A 19,382-nucleotide genomic window follows, 5' to 3' on the forward strand; every position below is an offset into this window, starting at 1 on the left:
TGGGTTTCCAGGCGCTCCATGTGTATACCACAGGTGAACTATTATCAGAAACAATAGTGGCCACATGAGCAATAAGGAGTAAAATGGTAGCAAACCCATTTTCCTTACACTCCAATTCGTTTTCTGTCAAGAATTCACATGCACATTCTGGCACGTGCAGCCCATCTTCATGCACAATATGTGCAGGTAAAGTGGACTGGTGAGCTTTTGCACAAGGGAATAGGCAGAACCCCCTGTTAAAAACTGAGCAGTCAGCCTACCTTTGTGTGCACCAACATCCAGCTGAATGTAGGCCAAGACTTTAAAAGCCTCATTCCTAGGAATTCATTCTTTAGAATTCTATCTGGTGTATGGGTGGTGGTGGTTAGCTGGATTTTGGGGTTTCTTTCTGGGTATTTTTCATTTGGTTTGGGGATTATGGGGTTTGGAGAGAGGGAGTTTGCATTAGTTTTTGATTCTATTAACATTTTTTCCTATATTTTGCTTCAATGCTATTATGCAAATCCAGGACCTGAAGCAAAGTCCTTCTCTCAGCAGTCACCAGAGACAGAAATCGCTGATCTCAAACTCACAAGCAGTAAAAATGGTGAGAGATCTTCCAAATCTAATATAAAAAATTCTTTTCCTTGTACTGTATACAGACACCATGCAACAAAAAATCCTCACAGTAGACTGAATAACCTTTAACTATCCTGGAGAGTGTTCTGAAGGAGGAGCCATACAGGAAAACTGCACTTTTACAATGTGTACATGTACAGTAACCATGTATGATGTGAAGAGATGCATTTCCCAACAGAGGTAGCTAAATCAAGGGAGTAGTTGCAGGTTTTATGGCAGCTACAAAATGGGTGGGAGGAAAAAACAAATGGATGTAGTGCATGTTTTAGATTCCTGAACAGAATGGGAAGGGCTGATTTACCACTACAGTCCCCCACCCCAACATCAGAATTGTCAGATTTTGCTGCCAGCTTTACTTAAGTCAGTAAGACCATTAATACAGAAATCATGTCTAAAATGTCTCTCCATGGGTCTTCCCTATGACCAGGAAACATGCTGGAGGGTCACTTAGCTTTTTAACAGCTAAGGGTAACAGGGCTAAATAACCCCTTTTATCTTTCAGGGAACCTCTATAAGATATCAGTAGATACTGTAATTTCCAAGTCATAAGTACAGCTCCATTGCCAAAGCAGTAATTTCTTGCACCACTGAAACATAAGTCTTGCTGGGAGTAGAACAAAACAAGTTTGAAAATGTCATGCATCACAAATTAGTTCAAAATTTGGAAAATTCATTAAGATTAGGTATAAATATCCAGTCTCATGACTTGCAGATCAACTAGCCCTCAGCTAAGAACTCCACTCCCTGGAACTGAAAAACTGGTAGGGATACTCTTTCACAAGAGTCCACACAGAAACAAAGCATGGTTGAAGAAAAAAGGTAAGGTTGTGGACAAGATATGACTGTGCCTAACTGGGTAAATGTTACATTTTGATACCCATTGTACTTTCTAAGCCTTTGTATTGTAATCTCATCATTATAATATTAAGACCAGGCACCTAGGGGTTAAAATTAAGAAGTCAAGAGTTTGGTTTATGATGATGTGGTTGAATTGGTGCTGTTATAATTGGTGCATTATTTCTAGTGAAAGCAGTGAGTTGGTAAACACCGTAGCCAAGGGTATGTAGGAGTAATTCTTGTTCCCTGCTGTCAGAAATCATGGTCTTAAGCTTATTTTTCCTTAATACAAAATTGACAGATTTAGTGTTTCTCAAGGCAAGTTGTTTTTCCTGCCTTTATATATACCATACAACTGCATTTCCCGGAACACAAGGCAGTGTATTGTATGGAAACTATAAGAGTGTTTACAGCTAAGAATCTCTTTGTCTTATCATATTTGCTGATATCACATCAATCTTTAGTCCCCTTTGTAAGATATTTATAATAACAGAGGGCCAAAATCTGATTGCCATGTTCCAAATATTGTTAGCCAACATTTGGGAAATTAACATTGTAAATAATATAGGATACAACATTACATTACAAGGGAACTTGTCCATTACAAAGATCATTAAAGCATGCAGGCCCTTGTGATAAACTACATCTGGTATGGTGGCTTTAGACTACAAAAGACTGTGTGGTACATTGACCAGACAGAGCATTTGCACAGAAGATTAATACAGAAGAACACAGTCACTAGCAGTCACTAGACTGGAGTCATATTTCATATGATTCAGTAGGATCAAGCTCTAGGATCAAACTATGAGCGGTGAAATGGCTCAGATAATCTAAGGATGTCAAAATGTGCTTCCATAGCAGCAAACAGATCTGCAAATATATTTTACAGATGAAAGAGGCCAGAGAGGGAGGCAGAGCTCTGAATCATTAAGTATTTCAATCATTTAAGAGACTGATTTGGGAAAGAATGAAGAAGTCTATTCTTTTCCTTGTCAATTAAACGCAATTAAAGGGAAATTAAATACTCAGTTTTGGAAAAAGAAGGCAACACAGGTTAACAACACTGACACCAGTCCCTGCATATTTAAAAAAATATTAGTGAAAATACACTGGGTTTTAGGAAAAGACTTAAAAAAAAAATAGATATTTCTAATAGACTTCTACACAAACATTTAATATGCACAAAATGAAAGACATATAGGAGAGAAAAAGATTTATAGTATATTCTAGATGTGCCTCCTATCAACATCCATGCTGGGCCACTCCTTGTTCAGAATCCTAATTAATTTGCAGGAATACTTAAATACAAGGAAATCAATATAAAAAATATCTGATATAATCCTGTAATAGATGTGCCTGAATAAGGAGACAAAGCTAAACCTGAGGAGGACTTGCAAAATTTGAAATAATCCAATTTTTCCTGCAGATTTTTCCAAACCTTTACGTTACGATGCCTTCCAGATTTGTGCAACGAAGACATCGTTTTAGAGCATCCTTGCCTTTTATCCTGAATATTAGGAAAAACATGAACTAATCTTTGTCCAATGACTGAACCTTGAGGAACCGCTCTAGTGACTGCTCAATATTTTTTCTTATTAATATAAAAACATAATTTTCTTTCCTATATAAAGACTGTTCTCAGACAACACGACTTATAATACTCTTCCCTTTTAGAATACCTATTTTAGTTTTTGTACTAATGCTAACCTTCACAGTTGTAAGAGTTTCATGTGGGCATGTAAAGATTAGGGGAAGTTTATATTGAAGGCTATTTTGGAGGAAGTCTTTTTCAAGACCTCTGTGTCTATCCTTAAATTATTTTCTTTTAAAGGAAAATTTACCCTAATAGGTTTTAGCCTTAAAATGGAAGACCAAGAGGCCATAATCAGTCTTCAGTTTTGAGATGCCTATTGCTCATTCACATGAACTGCATAAAGTAACTTCCATGAACTGCATAAAGTCACCTAACAATGGCTCTGTCAGACATCTACAAGCCCAAGTTGAACTCACACTCTCTCTGGGTTGTCAAACATCCAGAAATGCTGGACAGATGGCCAAAGTCTGAGCAGAAAAAAAATGTATGTTTTACATACCATCTATGCTTGTCAAGCACCTCTCTTAAACTCATCTCAAAATCACCTATTTGAAGAATCCTAAAACAGTAGATCCAATTTGTGACAAAGAGATAATAAATATCACATACTGTGGCCTGTTTCCACAGGTTCTTCCAAGGTCCACCCTCAGCCTCTATAAAGAGGTTGAAAACAGCTTCACAGTGTGTCTTAAAAGCCAGATGGCAGTGTCACAAAACAGTGCAACTGGTAATGCAGAGACATATGCACTTATTTTGTCCCCTTGAGACACTTCTCAAAAGTAGCATAGGAAAAGCTCCCCAGGCTGTTAGGAGACATTTGTATGCCACAAATTTTACTACTCCTCCTCGTTCATAGCTTTGGTTCTCTCAGGAAGGGATCTTTCACAAGCACTAAAACTTTGATGAAGATTAAATGCTATGTTAAAATTACTTTTCTGGCAGCCAGCTCTGGATGGGAGGATTCTTCTATTAGCTGAAGTGCTGGGTGCAAATGATTACTTTTAAGTCATTTTTGTGAAGAGATTCAGCCTAAACACATTTAGCAACAGGACAGAGGTCTGATAAAACACACCATTCGGATAAATTATTGCATTTTTTGTTTTAAACATTGTCTTAAGATCTCACTAAATATACATTTTCACAGCTTTAAAGTTACTTGCTACTTTAAAAAATAGTCTGATTTATCCTTCTTTCAGAACTGTAAAATATGTATTGAACCCTTATCCCAAGTGTTTCCTGCTTCTGTTTACTAATGAAACCTCTTGACAGTCTTGATTAGAAAGTGTCATTTAGAACTCTTTGATCTGCTAATATAGCAATGACACATTTGACGTGTAATAAAATGCCAGAATATAATCTTGAATTACACTGCTTTTTTCTATGAAAAAGGGAGCAGACTTTACCATGACAACTAAAGCTAATTTCACATAATAAATTACAGAAATATAAAATACTTTTAATTTTAAAAAGGCTAGGTTGAAAAAAAAAGATTGTGGAAGATGTCTCACAGTCTTTGCCATCTTATCTTAGTCCTTTATGTCACATCATCAACCTGATCTTCTAAATATTAGGTTTATATGTGATTGTTTTTTATCATACTTTTCTCTGATTTGCATTTCTCTTATTTGCATTTCTCTTATTTGCATTTCTCTTATTTTGTAATTTGGTTTAATCTAATGGTTGCCATTATTTATTGAAGTCAACTGCATTATAATTACCAGACACATAACTGAGGCCTTGTCTAAGCAACTTTACACTTATTTTAGTTATATATGAGGCTTTTTTCCTCCTTTTCTCTTTTATGCACAATTATACTAGTAGTGAAAAAGTAACTCACAGCATGAAACTTGAGACCTTGCCAACACTCAGAGAGATTTTTTAGTGTAAACACATTAAAATATATCCTGATGAATACTCCCAAAGAAAAAGCAGAAAAGAAAATTAATTTGCCAAAAGACACCAAAAAAATCAAGAACTGAAAAATGTTATTTCTCCTCCTAAATATAGTACAAATAAATCCTATTGCAGAGAAGTGACCTGGGTGTTAATAGTTCATCCCTTCAAGTAACAATTATTTCTTTTTTTTTTTAACATTTTCAAAGATTTCTTAGTAAAGAGGACTGTTTTATCTATTACCCTGACAAAAATGGATAAATTACCTTCTTTGCACAAATATTCCTAATGGCCCCTTAAAATTTTAACAGTTGCTTATATGAATGCTTTTATTACCTATACTTCCTAGCTTATTTGTAAATTTGATTATGACAACACTTCCTTCCCTCACATATATGTTGTACAAATAAGTACATTACAGATGATAGGATATACAAGTGTTATGGTGTAGGGAATGGTTCAAGTTATCAGAAAAATAAAAAAGGACGAGTGAGAGATTCAGAATTCAGAATTCAGAATGGGAACCACAAACATATTCATAACATCTTAGGATTCTTTTAATTTAATTTTCAAGGCTTTCAAGTTCAAACTTTCAACTAACGAGTATATTTGCACATCCATAGCAATTCCTAGGTAATGCTTCATTACAAGTTTTAGTTATCATTAATGTGCATACTCTGAGCAGCCATTCAGAGCAGCAGAAGTTTTCTCAATAAACTAAACTGTATGTCATGCTTTCTGTTTCCACAAAATACAGACTTGGAAAGAAAACAAGATTGTCCCTGAATAGGCTTCCACACCCTATTTCCATGTAGATCTTGCTTAGACATCAAGGAAACCTTTGGAAGGAGAGTAATGGCCATTAATGTCAATCACTCCATTATGCCAATAACTCATCCAAAAGAGTGAGGTTCTACATGATGTATTTAAATAAATTTAAAATACAACCACCATGACCTGTTCATTTATCTAGTGGCTTCTTTCCACCTTTACACACTACTCACAGTGCTGAATCAGAAAAAAAAGGCATGTGATCTAATGGTAAACTGGAAGGAGACACTCATGTGATTAAGAAACATTTCCATTTTCTGCATGTTTTTTTTCTCCTAAATCAGTCATCAAGTGTGTCTGTCCACTACCCAACTTGCCGAATCTTTGGAGCAAAACAGAAGACAGAGAGAGAACTCCTCAAATTGTGGCTTTAGATTTTGGGTTGTCACAGAATTATGCTATAAGGAGTTAAAAAATAAAGGAAAAAAAAAAAAAAGAAAAAGAAACCAAACCAAACCAAAAAAGTTGTAACAGGCTGTATTTTACTTTAAAGTCAAATTGCTAATATTTTCATTAGCTTTCTTTTAAATTATGTTTATAGATTTTTACATATAGCTCAACATGGTCTGCAGACTTCATAAATACGAAAAGAATGAATATTAATGTTTTCATTCACAACAATCTTGAAAGACCCACACTGTATCCGCAGTGATGGAGACATTAAGCTGCTTACCTTGTACCATACACAAGAGAAACTGGGAATAAAATCCTGATTGAAGTAGCTAAGAGAAGGTTCTGAGTTTTGTAGGAAAACCTGTGTGCTAATTTCCTGTATAAAATTGTAGATTTTCTAAAGCTATTTTTATTTCCTTTTCTTGACAGGAAAAAAAATTATTTTAGTTTGATGTGATATAAAATAATTTATTTCAGGCCAATTAAATTTACAATTTATTTCCTGCCTAGAGATTTGTAATTTAAAGCCTATCCTCTCACGCTGAGGAGGTTTCCATGGAGGTCTTGCCATTGATTTAGTGTCTGGGTATGAGAGAAGAATCACTCTACTCCTGTCTGCAGGGCCCAGGTTGTGACCAAGGATACCCAGTGCCACTCCCTGCTTGGTCCTCTAGCATCATGAGAGGGATGATTTCACAGAAGGGAATCCAAAGATAACATTTACCACTTCTAAAAGCAGTCTAGAGGCAGTGGGGGTGGGACTGGTGAGAGCATGAGGAAACCATAAACCCTCTGCCTGGTTTTGTCACTGCATTAAGTGGCTTTGGTGTCACTGTGGGTAGGTTAGGGTTATAGAGCCAGCTTCATGCACAGATCTGCCTAGACTGAGGGCTGCAGGCACACTTACTGAATTAGGAAGACATTTTCTTAATCCAAAGAGAAGGAAAATAAAAACCCTTTTTTGTTTTAATAAATTGATAAGGAAATTCTTGCAAACTGATTTTTAGGAGCAAAGAGAGGAGAGCATAATATGCTAGGATGCCTCTGATTTTTCTGGATTCCTACCTGTATTAGTGCATCATTAGTGCATGTAAATGTGGCACATTTGGATTGTTAATGGGAACCAATTTATTTTGGGTTTTAGACTTGCCATCCATACAGTTTTTCAAAATCTTATTGATCACCATGCCTGAGAAACACCCAAAGGATTTTTTCTTGCCTTCACATGAGAGACACCCAGATAAGAGCCCACTATGCTCACTATAAAGTGGCAGAATAAGAAAGCAAGTGAGAGTGCTCCTTGCATGCCCTATATTTGTGAGGGAAGACAGATCATCTACTAGGTCTTATCGATCGGTCCCTGCCATGGGGACTACAGGGTCCTCAGCAGTGTTTATGATATTTTACGCCACATTAACTGTCGAGATGATATGCTATGACAGATCTTTAAAAAAGTGTACCCCTGAGCTCTAAATTGTTCCAATTATGCCTTTAGCATAACAGTTGCCTACCAAAGGGCACCACCACTCAGCGCCTTAGGAAAAGGAGGAGAGGAGGGGAGCCAATAATCGTCACATGCGCTGACCTCCCTCTACCCTCACCCAGCAGAAGCCTGTCATTGCTTTCATTCACTGTAGCTTTTCATAATCCTTAACATATGGCCTTTGTTTTGATAGGCATGAAATTACATCAAGGTCATTTTTAATAACTGTCAATAGCCCCAGAACAGCGGTCAGCTTTATTGACACCTTAGTTGAAGGGCTCAGAGAGCTGTAAGTAGTGCACAGACCCTGCTTGAGAAAGCTGATCCACTGGGAAACAGATTATTATTGATATTAGTAAATTAGTATTGATAGAAATTTGATGGGTATCGTGCATCTGGATCCCTCCACAATACACTAATGTCAACTAAAGCCCACAGCTCCCTCCATTTCAGACAGGCAATTTATTTGCATTCTCTACATCTCTTTGTTAGAGGGTGGGAAAAGGGAATAGCAGGGAGAAGAGGAGAGCACACATGACAACAGCAACTTAGGCTTGCAGGCACATATGAAGAGGCTTCTGGAAAACAGAAGCTTCTATGGAAGTAGCTGCTTTCTTTTAATAGGAGAAGAAAATTCCTTCCCATGCACATTCTTTTATCCTCTCATTGACCCATTTCTGTCACTTCCCTGTTTCTTCCCACTTTTTGAGCTCTATTTCTCATCTGCTTTGCTCAGCCTAACAAGAGGTAAATATAAAGTGTTTCATCTTGTATAGATGCTAGACATTTTGGAGCTTTTTGTGACAATGTCTAATATTGTCTATACACTCCTGTGTCTGTCTGTATCATGTAACACCAGCACACAAATAGTGCAAAGCACCCTACTTCAGTTCTGGTCATCATGCTTTCATGAAGGAAAGACAAGGAGAGTAGAGTTCATCACCAATTTCTCTCATTTTACCACAGTGACCATACCATATGCCAGTGGTTGCTGGCATGTCAATTTTATTAAATAAGTATTTAGAGGCTCCAAACAAAGAGATCAAGCATGCCTCCAAATATCAACAGAAGCAAAACAGAAACTCTGACAAACTTGGAAATGAAAAAAAAAAATAAATAAAAGAGAAATATACAGACAGCCTCACTTAAGCATGAGTTACCTAAAATGCATTCTAACCCTGCATAAGGGAGGATGGTTCCAATCTTCTCCATGTAAAACACAAGATGGGAAGTATTTGCAACCAATATAAGTTGCACAAGCTTGCTTTTTTTACTAATAGTATTATAGTATTTAATTATAGTATAGTATTTTACTTATAGTCAGATAGATAGATATTAAAAAATTAGTTCTTAGTCTGGTTTTCAGTCTTATCTTTATAGCATGTTACTATCCAAAACTATGTACAGCAACTGAGGATCCTGTCTGACAACTCCATCTGTTTGACAACTTCCTTGAAATGTATCTACTTACTTCCAATGTGATGTTTTAGTCCTTTTATGACTAGTAATCCACACAGGGGTAGGCTATGAGCCTTTACCATGTCACATACATCAGTTTTCACATCAAACTCAGCTATTTTTATTTTTTGTAAAGGAAGAAGGTTGATATTTACTACACCAATAAAAGAGTAAAATTATATTTATATAAAGAACACTTGTTCAGCTGATTAAGATTTCTCTTCATATCGGGTATTGAAAGTTTATAAATCACATGAATATCATAAAATCAGATGTATTGCTAAACAGTCTAATCCTAAGAAAACCCTGCTATCAGAAACTGCAGTGGAAAAAAAAGGAAGAAAAGTATATTTCTGAGAACAGGATAAATCCTGTTCTGGTCTGGTCTGTTCTTTATACACCCAATAGCTGCTGTTATTGGGAATAAACCAGAAAGTTTAAGACAATTAAGACAATTAAGAAACTGTGTAAATCCTAAGGTGACAACTAATTTTTTTGGTACTGAACAAAACTGAAATGTGCAGTACTGCAAGTAATTCTATTTTTTTTTTCTATAAAAAGCAACCACAGCTTGAATTTTTTACAGTTCCTTATGGTGATTTCTCTAAGAAATCCCTCACTGCCAGCCCTGCTGGGAATTTTGCTTTGCAACCATGTTCACTAAGCCAAAAAGCTAAGTGTTTGGCATCTCACTGTTTGGCAAATCTTCCCAACAGCACCAATGCATTCAGAAATCAGTAGCAATCAGATCTCATTAACCTAGTCATATCTTTAATGTAATATCATCACACCTTGAAGACTATCATCAGCAGAGCAACAGATACTAAACATCTCAGTTTTCATGATCACTCTTGAGCTGACTACACCCAGGTTTTACTAGATTCCCTACTAAACTCAGTCTAAAGTATCTTCTGCCAACCCATTTGCTCAGCAGATATACTTATGAAATATTTTAGGCTTGACTTCTCTACCTAATCTCAATCTCAATCTCTACCTAATCACAACCCTGTCATGCCTCGTCAGAGAAAGAGAGAAACAGACTGTCCTCAGTGTTACCCAGTGAACAGACAAGGGGGAAAAAACCCTGCAGTAACCTTACTGAGAGTTATCAAGCACTAGAACACATCTCCCAGAGAAGTTGTGGACTATCCTTCCTTGGATATATTCAAAAGTCAGTTGAACACAGCCTGGAGCAATCTGCTGTTGGGCCTACTATCAGCAAGAAATGTTGCATTAGATGGTCTCCAGAAGTCACTTCCCACCTCAGCTATTCTGTGGCTCACTAATATTCCTTCTTTCCTCATCCAGTGGCCTTTCCATCCTACCTTCAAACTAATAGCTAAGATAATCTTTACTTCCAAGTCTAAAGACTATATAATAGAGCTGCTCTAACTGCTCTTTCCAAAACAAACTTCACAAGCTTCACACAGCAAAACCAATTCAGATCCAAAATTCTTCAAAAAGAGAAGCACAGGTGGTCAAGGTAACAAGATACCATGAAGAAGAAATGTTGATTTTAGTAACACATGTTGCCTCATTGAAATGCTCACATGCATTTTGATGTGTACAGGAAAAACAAGCCATAGTGGTGCTGTGTAAGGTGGGTGCTCGTCACCTTCCTTCTCTACAGTTATAAACAGAGAGGAGGTAAATTGGCACAAGGAAACAAAATGCATTCAAATGCAATCCCAACACTAGACAGGACCAAATGGAAGGCCAGTATTTCCTAAATACTGTCATTACACCAGGAGCATTTCTTGCCTTATTCTGGAAGAATGAACTCAACAGTATTGCATGATCTGTGTGTCCTTATGTGTGGGTAGAAAGAAAGACAAAAAGGATAGTTTATTGCTTTGTTTTGATTCCAAAACAAAATAATTATATGAAGAATTTTTTTCAAACTTGTTTTGAGTCACTTATCTGTGTAAGCTCTTAAGTGCTAAAGAGGATGAGAAAAGTTTAGAAGACTGGCTTTAGTTTTATTCTTTTTGGGGGGAGAAGGTGGGGTGTTTTTTCCCTAGCTATTATTAGCAGGCTTTTTTCCCTAGCTATTATTACAGCTTAAATCATAAACTTTTTTATAGCACAAATAGCTAAAAAATACCTCCTCATGCAGATATGACAGTTCAGTGTAATTTGCAGTAGATTGGAGGTTATATATTCACCTTCATAAAAGAATAAAACACTTTACAAACACCCATTTGATGTGAATATGCTTGAGAATCAGCTACAGTCAGCTTGGGTGCACAGCCTGTTAAGCATACAACAGTAGACTCTTCTTCACATCTCCTGGAAGACAAACATTTATTTATGTGCAGCATAATACTGTCTTAATAGTATGCTATTTAGTGACAAAGATGACTACATTTTCTACTTTGCCTCCTTCTGTATTTCTGTCTTGCCTTAACAATCTCTTAATGTCTGTCATAAATTAGTTGTCTATGTCTCAAAACCATATTTGGGCTTTTATAGAAGATGGCTTTCCAGACAGCAAGAAACAAATGCTGCTAACACAGTCTGCCACTACAGAAGGTATACACATCTTAGGCAGCCTTCTATTTTGAAAACTGTTTTTATGTTATTTGAGCTTTGGCTTGTAAAAGCCTTTCTGGCCTGATATAACACAACTATGCAACTAGGCAGTGCTAACATGTTGCTAGTCTAAATAAACTAAGTCCTGTCTAGAAACAGGACTTGGAAACAAGGTGACTTTCCTGGCAAGTGAGCACCCTTGCCACCAGGCTTCACAGTCACCTTCATTCAGTTACTCTACCAATCCATTGCCAAAGTTTACAGGAGCATTTATGTAAAAATAAGAGCTTCAGATAGAAGAACTAAGAGGTTATTATCTTGGAGCATCTTTAAAATACCAGGATGAATAGAACCAGATTAATTCTTGGCCAGGGGAGGTGAAGTCTGCTCCTGGAAAAGCAGAGCTCTTTGGCCCATGACCTTGTTTTCAATGTAGTCTGCCTCACAGAACTTTAACTTCTAGGATAAAAGGATAATGGCAGCTTCTTTAAATTGGCCATGCAGAGAACAGCATCTAATTTCCCCACTAAGGTTAACCTGAAAACTAAACTGGAAAAAACTCTGTAGAGAAACTCTGTCACTTTCAGAATTTCAAAAGGAACAATTACTGCTCTTCCATATGAAATTACTTCTGCAAATACTTCCTGGTCTTTCTTTTTTCTTTTAAAGAAATAAACTAGCCAGGGAAAAAGAAATAAATGCCAGGGTTGAGATATGAGACCTGCCAATTTCATATTAAAAATTCCAGCTATACCTTATTGCTGGGCTGCATGCCAAATGACTTCTCAGCAAGTGTTTTCCAAACATTGAAAATCCAGGGTGCTGGGACCATAGGCAAGACATAGAAATATTTATGAAGTGATGCCACCAAGCAAGAAAGCAGAACTAGTGCTTGTGCATCACAACTGAACAGGCATACACAGGGAAGACAGACAGGACACAAATAGGTCAGCAGCTGTAGATTCAGGATATACTGTGCATAGGCTGGACTGCTATTTACTATGCCCTCTCTGAATTCAATTCCCAGATATAAGTGATGCTTAGCCATTTATGTGGAGGAGAGGTGACATGAAAATCCTATAATATGCAACAACTGTGGATCTGTGGAAAACTCATGAACAAAATAAGCAGACAACTTGCTTTGCCTTTGAGGAATGTAACACTCAAGTGAGAAAATTAATCTGAAAAGAAGGAAAAAAACTCTGTGAGTGGGGAATGCTGCAACAGAACAGAAACCTATGAGGTAAGCTTCAAATTAAATGCACCCATAGACCCAAAAGAGGGCCTTGTAGTCTGAAATATTGAGTTTTGAAGGTCCCAAATACAAATTCAAAGATCTACTGCACAAAAGGAGAAGTCTGCAATGATGGAACAGAAGGAAAAAAAAATCCCACAGAGTAAATAGAGTACTAAAAGAACAAAAACTTCTCCAAGTATAGAGCCAGATGTGAAAACAGAGGTTACAAACAGAACTATGCATGAAAAATAGGAACACTTCTCTACCTAATCACAACCCATTCTCTGCTGCCAGCTGAGTCAGGTATTATCTTTTGATAATATCTCTTCACATCCCCATTCCCCTTCAGTATGTGAACAAATAATCTAAGCAAAACCTTCTTGAAAGGAGAAAGAGAAATAGAAGACTACAAGCTATGAATCAGTTTAAATTATTTAGGGTGTTTTGTTTCCTTCTTTCCATGCTCTCTACACTTGAAGAATAATTTTCCAATGACTACCAATATGGACATAGAATAAAGCAATGAGAAAAATTTATGCATTAAGATTTTATAGAAAACTATTTCCTTCAGATAGAGTAGTCCGTAATCTCAGACTGCAATACATTTTCTGGTGCTTTGGTAATAAAGTAGGTATCTACTTAAATGTATTAATTAAAAGGAAAATTAGCATATTGTTTTTAGAAGCCATGGGAAGTAAAATAGATCAGTTTTGGGGAATGTCATCCCTGAATACTGCATATAGACATAAATTAGAATGTCTTTAACTTTTTTATTTTTTTAGGTAGATGTTATTCAAACAAATACTGTGCTCTGTGACATATGAGACCTCATTGCAAAACAGAGATCTATATAAGAATCAAGCAAAGCAAGCACATCACAAAACAATGTCAAAAAAATTATCTGGGTCAAATTTTACCAAAACTTTGGCATAGAATGCAGGATCAAAAATATTTTACTACATACAATAAACAGTCAAAAAAAAAGTTGACCTCTTCAAATTTTGACATCTATAAAAGCATGATGTGTGTTATCATTTACCTCACTGTTTAAAAACAACTACACATTATTTCTGTCCAGTCTCACACAGAGTAAGAAATTTCTTCATTTTGAGGAAGACAACCTAACACTGTTCCAAGTCACTCATTAAAAAGTAGTTCATATTCCAGCAACAGTAGTGTGTTTCTTCATAGTGCATCAGACATAAAGTGTAGCAGGATAGAGGCAGCTTTATTGTCATAGAATCAGAGAATTTTAGTAGAGCTAACTTGCTACCGAAAATACAGTGCAACTGGCAGAACCTGCCCTAATGATAGGACAATGGGAAGACTTGGATAGCAAGAGGCTTAGGTGTTTTTGTGTGTCACAACCAGGAACCATCTGACTAACTTCCATATACCTCAGGAAGCTAATGTCCATCAGGGTTGTGTCTATAATGCAGACATTCTGACGTTTTGCATGAGCACAAAACTTTTAAGAACAAATTCCCTGAAGGAAAAAAATAAATTCAACGGTTAGAAAAAAAAGAGAAAAACAAACAAAAAAAAAAAAAAACCAAAAAAAAAAACAGAAAAAAACCACAACAAAACAAAACAAAACACAAAAAAAAAAAAACAAAAAAAAAAAAACCACCAAAGTCCCCATACCAGTAAAACAAAAAAAAAAAACAACTTTCCCCCAATAAAATAAGATAAAAAATAAAATCCCACCAAACAACATAACCCAAAAGCTAAGCTGAAATGGCAACACTTTGAGGATAGTTCATCTCAATTGTGAAGATGCAGAAGTCCCAAGAACAAATTTCAGATCACTGAGCATTTAGGGGGAATCCAGATGTTTAATAGCAGGAAACAAATTTTTCTAATCTCACGCTCTGTTTTGCTACTCTAAGCACTGAGATATTTCTGTAAGAGTTCCTGGCAATTGCATGACCTTTGATCCAAGCTCAAACATGCCCTTTTGTTCCATCCAATGATCTTAGTTTCTCATCATGGGTCCATTTTAGACCCAATGGTACCTTTCTCGTGTTGCTTTCCAGCCAATCTGCCAGTTTGGGCATAGGCACTGGGCTGGACAGCAGAGATCTCTCAAGTGCTGGAGAGGTGAAGTTCCCCTGTGTTTGTGTAATCCCTCCCTCACCACCATGGCAGGGATGCACAAGGGAAGCCAGCAACATCACAACATGAAAGTCTATGCGGAGTAGAAGCACTTCCATAACCACAAGAAGAGATGCCCTGTAGCTCTTAGCTGGAGAATCTGTGAAAGCAGAAAGCCTGCAGAGCTGGAACTGCATCCCACGAGCACATCATCCAGCAGGCAAAGAGGCACGAGAGTGATATGCAAACTGTGTATGTGTCTGAACAACTTTTTTTTCCAGGTTTTGACTTGATATCAAGATGGCAAGCAAAAAGAAGAAAGTAGAAGTCTGAACACTGTCTCAGAGAAACCAGACTACACATGAGCATCCTGTATTTCTGTAGTCCCACAACATGCCAAGCAGCATATCTGGCTGTCACATACACTGAGTATTGGCTCAGTCATCTGTTTGCAGGGGAAACTACTAGTAAAGAGGTACCATTTGGAAAGAGCATGTCACTGTCCTCAAGAAGTATATCATGGCTTTCATAAAGTTAAGCTTTAATTAAGCAGCAAAAACATACAACTTTTGCAAACATTTAAAGCAACATAAAAAAATAAAGTGCCAGTTTTTGACTGCTCTACACATGTCATATGTCATTACATTTAGTTTTAGTAAAACAGATCTTATTTCCCACTTGGTTTAAGGAGAAAGTATATTCAAACATCTCATGATAACACTTTGTCATAGGTGGCATGTTCCGTCTGATGGCGGCACATTCTGGCACCCCCTGTCAGGGGTGGCATGTTCACCCCACACTCCAGGGGATGCTGAGGCACAAACCCCTGTTGCCTTGTGCATGCACAGCACCCCACCTTGGTGCAGTTGAATATGTACATATTTGTCCTTCTGCCTTCACCATGGTCTTCTGGAATCCTGAGAGGAGTAAAAAGGTGAGCTGTCTTGATTTGGCTCTCAAGGGAGTTTAACCACAATCTCTGTCATCAATGTCATGATGATGGCCCTGGCAAAATTAAGTCATGAGATAGAGCCATGGAGACTGAAATTTCCCAGTAAAAAAAAATGCCAGAAGTGATTCATACTTACTGTTGTTATGTACAGGCACTATTTCAATATCCACTGACCGATTTGGGAAGGACTCCAGTGGTTTGAGTAAGGATAGATACAAAGTTAAAGATACCACATACAATGGTGGTTCTGGCTGAGATTATGCTAAATGAAACTCAAAAATTACAGCCCAGGCATTGGTCATCAACAGAATAGGGACACTATGATTCTATAAGTGGAAGGAAATTTTGTCTTGGCATCTTCAAAATTCAAATGTATTCCTGGAAGTGACTACCCAGGACTAGTGTCACCTGAAGAGAAAAATTAGCCAGTTGTCCTGGTTTAGGGCAAATCTGGGAGAAAACCTACAAAAAGGGCCCCCCTCAGAAAGCAAATCCACATGGCCCCTCCCCCCAATCATTTCGGGAAAAATTTCCTCAGAGAGAAGAGGAAAAAACCTGTTTATTTAACAGGCAAAGCACTCCCCAGCACAAAAGATGAACAATACCAGATGACAAAACTCACTTGCTGCTCTGAAGAGATGACAAATTCAGAAAGTCTCTCCTACGGCTGGTCGCTCTGTTAACAGTCCCTCCGGCACTGGGAAAGGCTGCTGCCCAGAGTAGGCCCCTGTAGGCCACAAAGTGCGAGCCCTTGGTGTTTCACTGGGTCACAGTCTGGAGCAGGTTCGAACAGTTCCAAGAAAAGGGAAAAACAGTCCAGGGAAGACTTCTCTGCCTCTGCTAGCTAAACTAACTGAAAAGCAAAGGAGCGCTCTGTTCTGCTCTGTCTGTGCCCAGATGACACAGTCTCAGGGCCGAGTGTGGAGGAGTGAGTGCAGTCCGTGCTTCTTCTTCCCCCCACCTTCACTCTCAGAGCCAGTCTTGAAGGCACAGAATATAATATCCAGCATAAACAGAACAGGTAACTGGGGATACAAGTATCATAATGTCACCCTAGGACACCAGTGCAACATAAGTTTAGGACTTTACCAATGATTATGGGAACTGAACATAAGTGCTTGGATAAGGTTGACTTTAACTCTCACAGTTTCTTATTCAAGTCTGGTGCTAATACATTTATGGGAGGCAAATTTTTTATATGTTTAACATTTACATGTTTAACATTTTTTCTCTTAAATATTTTCAAAGTTTTTTTAGTGCATTTTGTCTACCCATGGATTGAAAGAAACTGTTTTGGGGCAATATTTACACAATTATTTAGGGTACAGTAGCAGGAGCTATACAAAATTAATCTTATAATTGTTCAACTTGAATCATAGAAGTTGACACTCTTGGTTTGCAAACAACCTCCCATTTGCAATGAAGCAGCATAGTCTTTTGCATGATTCTTCAACCAAAAGCAGCTATCAGGTAACTACTAAAATTAAAAGCAATTAAGATCTTAAACAGGCAGTTATTGCAGGCATTGCCATAAACTGACACAGAACAAAAAAGCTCCACTTGTATTCATTAGGCATTTGTCACAATCTGTACACTGCATGCTTTTGTTTGAATAGAAAAGCAATTATGTTTTAATACACTTACATTCGACTCATCTCCTCATCATCCTAGGATAATGAGTCATTAGAAAAAAGAATATTATATACAGCAATACAACTTATTGTTCTGTGCAAATTATTATTGCGTTAGCTGAGCATAACTACCTGACAGGAAAGCTTAGTTGTCAGCAGTTTCTATTTGTGCTTGTACTATCCATGCAAGCTTCCAGAAAGCTTTTCCTTATCTAGCCCTGGTTTATGCTCTTAGTGAACCTAAGGTTCATGAACCCTGCATGGGATAGAGGCAGAGGGGACACAATTTGATGACATAAAACATATAGAAATATAAAATCTCTGTGAAGCTGCCATGTGACTGGCTCCCATGAGGCACAGATGTATCAGAAGGAAGTCCAGAACGTACAATTATCGTGACTACAGCAGAGTAACGTATTTAATGCAGCAAACAGTGGACATGAAATTAAGAAAAAGCATAATACTCATTTTCATAGAAATCGACATCATCAAATTGCTGAAGTACACAGTCAAGGCAGAAAGGCTGGGGAGATCATTGGTTCTAAATGACAAGAGTCAGAGTTCAGGCTTTTTTCTACAGATGACCCGATTATCCTTAAACCAATGCCAAGATAAAAATCATGCTTCCACATCCATAAAGCTACTATATCAGCTCTGAAAAAGGAGCTATGAAAAACAGCAGTAGCTAAGGTGAAATGTTAGGCAAGGTTAAACTATCTGTCTTTAAGCCGTGTGTGCTGTGTCCTTCTCCTCACCTACTTCAGGATGTCAGGAGCGTGACCCTGATGGAGACCTCACGCAGGCTGGGGATACTGCAATACTCATCCCCAGGAGAAGTGAATCCTTCTGCAACGATGTCCAGACTGGAGCTGGCTATTAGCTCTGCTGGAGCCATTACCCTACAAGCCATAAACAGCATAAAGGAAGATGGGTAATTGGTTAAGGGTGTTGAGAGGCTATATTTTTACTGCCCAAACAAATGGTTCTTTAAAGTAGGACTCTGCCATTCCTTATTATATTACTGTATTTAAAGCAAGACTAAAAATAAATGGGTGTTTCAAAGGTAGTAAAGATAGAAGGCCAAAACTCTGCTCAGCAATAACTATAATTTACAAAAGTCACACAATCAACTTTCATCACATCTCTCCATTATGTTTACAATTAATATCTTTAGAAACTAATACAAAATCTTCTTTCTGGAGGTAACTGGTTCAATTGGTTCTTCAGAAAAAATTTCTACACTCCTTGGATATCCAAAAGTGAATTTACCAATTACAATGTTTCTCCTTTATCAATGCAAATCTCCTTTATCTCCTGCACTTGATCAGCATCAAAAGAGGGAATACATATATGCATGTGGGAGAACAATTAATTGTTCCCTATCTTACAGCAATAGGGGCATGCCATTAACTCTGCAGCATATGGCACAATATTAGAGCCTATTGCTACTACATTTTCATCATGTTAGAATGCTAATACTAGGTTGCACTCTTTATATAAATCTAATAAAATACATGAGAAATAAGTTTTGGGTCTTGGTAAATTCTGGGTTGCTTTTTTATTTGGGTTTTTTTTCCCTAAATAGTAGACTTTAAACCACAAGGTAATAATATGTACAGAGAAAGCATTTTAAAGTCATTTAAACAGTTAAAGGCAAGCAGGAAAAAGTGATAAATAGCTGTATGTATGAAGTACAAAAGTTACCCTGGAAAATCAAAGCTTTTGTTACAAAGTGAAAGGCATAATATGTTATAAGTCTTCCATAAACACTTTTATGATACCTTTGTGAATCCTAATGCCCTATTACTGGACTTTGTGGCAGAGGTGTA

The 19,382-nt window shown here is 37.3% G+C and overlaps 1 long non-coding RNA gene across 1 annotated transcript in view; it reads right to left on the reverse strand.

Moving 5' to 3' along the window:
- Positions 1–16,808, reverse strand: part of LOC128795308 (uncharacterized) — a 126,457-nt gene extending 109,649 nt beyond the window's left edge. The window contains exon 1 of the long non-coding RNA XR_008433482.1: positions 16,545–16,808. This is a non-coding gene — a long non-coding RNA (uncharacterized LOC128795308). The remainder of the gene's footprint in view (positions 1–16,544) is intronic.
- Between the last annotated feature and the right edge of the window lie 2,574 nt (positions 16,809–19,382).

The sequence above is a fragment of the Vidua chalybeata genome, chromosome 1, assembly GCF_026979565.1.
Source record: "Vidua chalybeata isolate OUT-0048 chromosome 1, bVidCha1 merged haplotype, whole genome shotgun sequence".
NCBI lineage: Eukaryota > Metazoa > Chordata > Aves > Passeriformes > Viduidae > Vidua > Vidua chalybeata.